Source organism: Tupaia chinensis, unplaced genomic scaffold (genome assembly GCF_000334495.1).
Source record: "Tupaia chinensis unplaced genomic scaffold, TupChi_1.0 Scaffold000532_1, whole genome shotgun sequence".
Lineage (NCBI taxonomy): Eukaryota > Metazoa > Chordata > Mammalia > Scandentia > Tupaiidae > Tupaia > Tupaia belangeri.
The window spans coordinates 1,321,286-1,328,515 of record NW_006160045.1 but is presented as its reverse complement, the minus strand read 5'-3'; the positions used below and the strand labels follow the sequence as shown (position 1 = coordinate 1,328,515).

Below are 7,230 nucleotides of genomic sequence, written 5' to 3'. Positions count from 1 at the left end.
AGACGTGGGTCAAGTCCATGTTCACCATTCACAGGCATGTCACACTGGAAAGTTGATTAATTTCTCTAGGTATCAGCTTCCTCTTCTGTCAAGTGGAAGCAATCATATCCTTTCTAGAGTTCTTGCAAGGATGTGGACAATGGTTAGCAAAACAATCTGGTACCCGTACTCAATAAATGTCCACCATTAAAAGAAGAATTATTGCAATTTATTGATTTGGGGGCATGGTTGGTATCCTGAAGTTCCCTTGTTTTGTAGTAGAATAATTTGTGTCCTTTAAAAAAATGAAAGATGTGAACATGTCAAACTGTTGTAAACATTGTTAAGGCGTTATGAAGAAATAGAAGGAAAAAGGGTCTTTACTCCATCCTCTCTCCCAACACGCTCCACCCACTAGAAAGGGAGGGAAGTATTAGCAAAGGATAGACTCTAACGAAGAGAGAGCAAGTATGTGGAGGACGTCTTATTCCACATGGCCCTGTGCTGACCTCTACAGGATCTGACCTTTTGGTGACCTCCAAGAGTGCCACTTCTCCTCCTGACCACCAGAGGGTGCCCTGACTTGATCCTCTACGTCTAGGTGCCACAGAAACAGATGTTTTGTTCCCTTGAGTTTGAACAATGGACAAGTGGTGGCTGACAGCAGAGACTGGGGAGAAGGGAATGGAGAAAGGTCTAGACCTGGAACAGGTACAGAGGTGCTAGATCCTCTTAGGTAAGATCAGACTAGGGATAGAGGACAGAGAACGGATCCTGGAAGCACTGCAGCTGGCTTCTGGGGGCCAGAAGGGCAAGGCTTGGTGTTCTGATTTGGGTCTTGAAAAATGGTGGTGGAATCTCCTGATTCTTTTGTTCCCTTTCTGTCTCAAAGTAGCACTATGTCACCATCTGACCACTAGGCAGCGGATTTAGTGGTCAAGTGAGGGGAGGAGTCAAGTGGCTGCCAGAACTGACAGCTGACAGAAAGGGAAGATGGGGGAGACCTCAGGAGCCACTTCCGTGAATAGAAGGTCAGGGTTCACCTGCAGGGAAGGAGACTAGAACAGAGGATGGAGGTGTGTGATGAGAAGGGAGCTATACATCCCAGTCTTTCCCTGGGTGATCACATGGGGTCATGCCAACCTAATAGCAGTAAGAACAGTGACTTGTGTTGATTGTACAAGGAAAAGAGTTCCGATTGTGGTGATTTCCCTCTGTAAATCTTACAGCAAAAACACCAGCAATTCACTGCTGGATGTGAGGCTCTTACTCAACCCCAAACTGTACAGAAGTGATAAGAAAACAGCAGATACCCGCTGCGGAGGAGGGTGTGCAGAGGACTTTGGCTCATATCTAAGCTAACATCCAGCCAGCACACGCCGTAATGGCCGTACTGGTTGTTTACAGCCTGACTCTAAACCAAGTGCTGGAGGCCCGTGCCTATGGGTGGTTAAACACGATGACATCATCCCTGACTCTGGCCATAGCATTCTAGCTGACTGTTTTGGAATGTGCACTGTGCATATTAAAGATGAGGTTAGAGATTTAGAAATGGTTTTGTTCGGCCCATCACTACTTTTAGAAAAGTGATCTGGATATAGGTCCTATTGATCCTTTGGGTTTCTGAAATACTTTAGTATTTGGTTCCAGATGAGGCTGCATAGCACTGGGTTCTAAACAGGTAAGGGATTAGACAATTTGTCAAATTTAGTACCTCTCCCACTCAGAATAGCTTACCAGAATAATATGTCTGTTGAGACTAGTTTATGTAGGGACACCCAACAAGAACTAGTTTTGAAACATGCGCCACCTTTAGTAGTCATTATTAGTACACAACTTTAGCCTATGTATACTTAAAGGCTTTAGACGCTTTTAAAAGCTGGCTAACATCACATAAGGGAAAAGTAAATAAATGTGTAGGTCGATTTGGTTTGAACATCTATTAGGAAGGACAACAATGTGTGTGCTTAAAAAGGCCTTTTTGGTTTGTGGCTGACAGCCTGCAAAAGCTGTCTAGATGTGGAATCCCACTTGAATTTTAAAAACAACTTTATTGAGGTATAAGTTACTTATCACAAAACCTGCTTTGTTTAAATAGTCGAATTCAGTTTTTCCTAGTAGATACACTAGATTGTATAACTTTCACTATATTTTTTTCAAGATAGCAATTTTTTCTTTTTCCTTTATTTGTAATAGAGCGTGTACATGTGCACATGAGCACGAAAGAGAAAGGGAGAGAGAACAGCCTCCACAGGGTCTGGTCATGCCACGACCTCCTTCCCACAGTCCTCCAGCCTGCTGGGTCTTGGGCACTTGCACGTGTGCCGGGTGTGTTTCAGGCTGATGGACTGGGACTCGAATCACGGGAGCCAAGTGGAATCTGTTTTTCTCGAGAAGTGCATTACTGATCACAGAGCTGACCCTATGACATGGTTAATTCTAAAACGTTGAGCAGAAAACTCACCCTCAGTAGTGAAGTGAATTTGGGCTATGAAGAGCTGAACAGGTCTGCTCGTCTCCTGGCCTCGATTCCTCTCTCTGTCTTCCTTCTTGCCTCCTTCCTCCTCACCTCCCTTCTTACTGTGTTAGGGACCGACAGTACAAACTGAAAGGTGATCTGTACCTTGCACGATCAGGAAGTCCTGTCATGAAGAATCATTGAAGAGATCTTCACATTCTGTTATGGACGTATCATCTCCAATAGAAGGGCTGTCCTGGGTATTAGGGCATCCCATTTATCTCAGCCCTGTGCCAGGTTCTCGGAGATTTAAGGACTCCGTTCAGTAGACATTTATTGGGTACCTGTGCTCCCTGTCACAGTAAAGAGGAATAAGAACTCATTCCTGCCCTGGTGTAAGCAGCTTTAATTCGGCAGTGGTGACTCAGCCTCAGTTAATGTTATAGGTCTGACTGACCTTATGACCCAGGCTTGACCTTCTCCCCCTGGTGAAGTCCAGAACTCTCTCTGTCCCTTCTTTGAGAATGGGACAGTGCTTCCTTATTTACTGGCATTATATGCTCCATTTCCTCCAGGTCTCGGCTCCGATGGTACCTCTCACTGAGACCCTCCCTGGCCACCGATCTGACACGTTCCTCAATAGAGACTGACTACATAACCCAGCTCCCTGCTTTACTTTTCCCATGACCTTTTTCACTGTGCAGCATACAGCGTATTTTATTTATTATGTTGTGTATTGCCTACTTCCGCCACTACACATAAGCTGGGAGAGGGCAGGAATTTGGGTGCATTGTCTTCTCTGTCCTAACCCTAGGGCCAGGTTCCTGGTACGTAGTCCACACTCAGTGAATATTGGTCATATGAATATTCGTCTCATGGGTCTGTACCTTGGGGGCTAGGGCTGGCACCTCATCTCAATAACTGTGGTTCGTCAAGAACTGGCATGCTGCCTTGACTGTCCTTCCACCCCACACCTGGGTGGTGCCTTCATCTATCTCAAAGGCGATGCCAAGTTTTCTGACCACGCTGCCTGCCAGCTCACAGCCCTGAATGCTGACTGGTCCTAGCTGCCTAGTTCCTGGAACTTTCTCACTGAAGTATCTGTTCCGACATGTTGTTGCCTATCCCTTCACTGACTCGAACTGTTGCTGGCCGCCTGGGTGCTGGCCCCCAGCTAGTCTTAAGAACTAGCCCATCCCAGTCTGCCCCGGTTAATTAACCTTCTCTGCGTGACAGCTTTACAAGACCGGACAGAGGGCAGAACACCCATGACGCTCTGTGAATTAAAATCCCAGCCAGAGAAAGCGAATAAGAATGAAGTATTTAGCCCACACTATGTTGGATGCTTGACTCTCCCCCCAGAGTTGTCTTGAAAAAAGAGTTGAAACATTTTGATGTAATTACTGATCCTGAAATTAATGTAAGAATAATCTTTAAAATCACTCTTGTATAATCATAATATTTAAGGCTAAACTTGCCTAGTAAAATCTTGCCTAGTAAAATCTAACACTGACTTTCCTTATTCCAAGTTCCTGGCCAATATCAGAGTTTTTCAATAGCCTCATTAGCTTCTCATTAAAAAGATTTCTTTTTCTGCCTTGAAATTGAGGCTTAATATAAAGAGTCTTGAAGCCTTCCACTGTAGGAGATGACCTTAGGCTTCTAAAACATGCAAGCAGCTTTTACTTCTCTCAGGTGTGCAGTGATCCCTCGGAGGGACTAAGGGCCAAAGATCAATCAGGGGACTGTAAGAGACAATGCTTTAATTGGGATCCCAGAGACAATAGATACCATCAGACTTTATCTCCAGAGAGTGAGTATTTCTGTATGATTAATGTCAGTACATGTGGAAACACCCACAACAGGTTGTATTTATGGGACTACATAAATATGAAGAAGGATCAGAAGGGTCAGTTGAGTGTCTTAGGAATTTTAGTCGGTCACTTAGAGCCCCCACTGAGTTATAGATAATGTTATAGGTCTGACTGACCTTATGACCCAGGCTTGACCTTCTCCCCCTGGTGAAGTCCAGAACTCTCTCTGTCCCTTCTTTGAGAATGGGACAGTGCTTCCTTATTTACTGGCATTATATGCTCCATTTCCTCCAGGTCTCGGCTCCGATGGTACCTCTCACTGAGACCCTCCCTGGCCACCGATCTGACACGTTCCTCAATAGAGACTGACTACATAACCCAGCTCCCTGCTTTACTTTTCCCATGACCTTTTTCACTGTGCAGCATACAGCGTATTTTATTTATTATGTTGTGTATTGCCTACTTCCGCCACTACACATAAGCTGGGAGAGGGCAGGAATTTGGGTGCATTGTCTTCTCTGTCCTAACCCTAGGGCCAGGTTCCTGGTACGTAGTCCACACTCAGTGAATATTGGTCATATGAATATTCGTCTCATGGGTCTGTACCTTGGGGGCTAGGGCTGGCACCTCATCTCAATAACTGTGGTTCGTCAAGAACTGGCATGCTGCCTTGACTGTCCTTCCACCCCACACCTGGGTGGTGCCTTCATCTATCTCAAAGGCGATGCCAAGTTTTCTGACCACGCTGCCTGCCAGCTCACAGCCCTGAATGCTGACTGGTCCTAGCTGCCTAGTTCCTGGAACTTTCTCACTGAAGTATCTGTTCCGACATGTTGTTGCCTATCCCTTCACTGACTCGAACTGTTGCTGGCCGCCTGGGTGCTGGCCCCCAGCTAGTCTTAAGAACTAGCCCATCCCAGTCTGCCCCGGTTAATTAACCTTCTCTGCGTGACAGCTTTACAAGACCGGACAGAGGGCAGAACACCCATGACGCTCTGTGAATTAAAATCCCAGCCAGAGAAAGCGAATAAGAATGAAGTATTTAGCCCACACTATGTTGGATGCTTGACTCTCCCCCCAGAGTTGTCTTGAAAAAAGAGTTGAAACATTTTGATGTAATTACTGATCCTGAAATTAATGTAAGAATAATCTTTAAAATCACTCTTGTATAATCATAATATTTAAGGCTAAACTTGCCTAGTAAAATCTTGCCTAGTAAAATCTAACACTGACTTTCCTTATTCCAAGTTCCTGGCCAATATCAGAGTTTTTCAATAGCCTCATTAGCTTCTCATTAAAAAGATTTCTTTTTCTGCCTTGAAATTGAGGCTTAATATAAAGAGTCTTGAAGCCTTCCACTGTAGGAGATGACCTTAGGCTTCTAAAACATGCAAGCAGCTTTTACTTCTCTCAGGTGTGCAGTGATCCCTCGGAGGGACTAAGGGCCAAAGATCAATCAGGGGACTGTAAGAGACAATGCTTTAATTGGGATCCCAGAGACAATAGATACCATCAGACTTTATCTCCAGAGAGTGAGTATTTCTGTATGATTAATGTCAGTACATGTGGAAACACCCACAACAGGTTGTATTTATGGGACTACATAAATATGAAGAAGGATCAGAAGGGTCAGTTGAGTGTCTTAGGAATTTTAGTCGGTCACTTAGAGCCCCCACTGAGTTATAGAGTTTTCTTCTCTTTTTATTATTTTGGCAGGAGCATTCCAATGAACTACTTGCAGGAGGAAGAAAAGGAGTGCCTTCTCTGGATGAGATCTGGAACATACAGACAGTGAGTACCCCAGCTGGGGAAAGGTTGCCCGCCATGCTGGATACTGTTGGGGTCTATGCTGGCAATGTAGGGGCCTAAACTGGGTTATGTAAGGGGTCTACGCTGGGTAATGTGGGATCTAATGTTGGCTAATGTAAGGGTCATTCAGTTGAACCCTGCTGCTGGAGACCTAAGGAAGTTGACAAGCTTATCCAGAGTCATAGAGTTTAGGTTTACTTTCTGCAAGGGAATCTCCTAAAAAGGTCCCACAGGACATGGAAACCGTCCTCGCACAGATAAACTTTTTCCTCTGTCCTCTTCTATTGTATAATAGTTAACTCAAAAGGCAGGAGACTATGTCTTTAGATTTTCTTAGGGGAGCAAGACGTTTTCAGCATGTCTCTAATGAAGGAGTTAGTGTTTAAGGTGGAGAAGAGTGGACCCTGAATGGGGTTTTAAGCTGGGGAACAGGGTGGACCGCGAGGCCCCAGTGGTTCTAGCTCCCGTATACACCTCAAGACTTGCACAGTCCTGATCCCCATTGCAGAGATCCAGGTGGCGGTGTGCCCATTCAGGCCTCACTGAATGCACCCTCCCCTCCACCCACGAAAGACCTCGCCCTGATGGTTACGTGAACTTTGAGGGGCACACAAAAAGTCACCGCGGTGAGGCAGGTCCAGGGCAGTTTCTGGAAACGTGACTAGCTAAACTCCTCCCTCGCGCGGTCCCGGGTCCCCAGCTGCAGCCTGCGCCCTCCCCGCCAGGCTCCAGTCCCAGCTCGGCCCCGCCCTTCTCCAGCTGAGCTCGGCCTCTTTTCACACCTGACTCCGGTTCAGGTCGCGCTCCCGCGCGGTGGGAACGACGAGCGGCAGAGGGTGGGCACTTGGAGGCAAGCCCTAGGACACACGCGAGGGAGTGTGGGCGGCCTCTCGCCCTCAGGAAGGTTGGCGGGTCAGGACAGACAGACAAAAGTCCACAACAAGCCAGAGCGGGGAGGGAGGAGGTGGAGCCGCCCCGGAGGGGCGGTGCCGCGGGGCGCAGAGCCCAGCCTCCCGCCCCCACCCCCTACGGTGCCTCAGTCTCGGCGGTGACACAAAAAGCTCCCGCTCGGTGGCGAGCGCCTGGCGGCTGTGTCCGACCCGGGACGCAGAGGGTGGCCCGGCAGGTGGGGGCGCCGCCCGAAGCGCCGGGCCCGGAGCAGGGCTGCAG

At 47.2% G+C, this 7,230-nt stretch overlaps 1 protein-coding gene across 3 annotated transcripts in view; it reads left to right on the top strand.

Annotated features, from left to right (window-relative positions):
* Positions 1–7,230, top strand: part of RNF152 (ring finger protein 152) — a 134,099-nt gene that overhangs the window by 26,959 nt on the left and 99,910 nt on the right. For all 3 annotated transcript variants that reach the window (XM_006157192.2, XM_027775208.1, XM_006157193.2), the window contains one exon: positions 5,968–6,042. The gene's annotated coding sequence lies outside the window, so the exon portion shown is untranslated. The remainder of the gene's footprint in view (positions 1–5,967; positions 6,043–7,230) is intronic.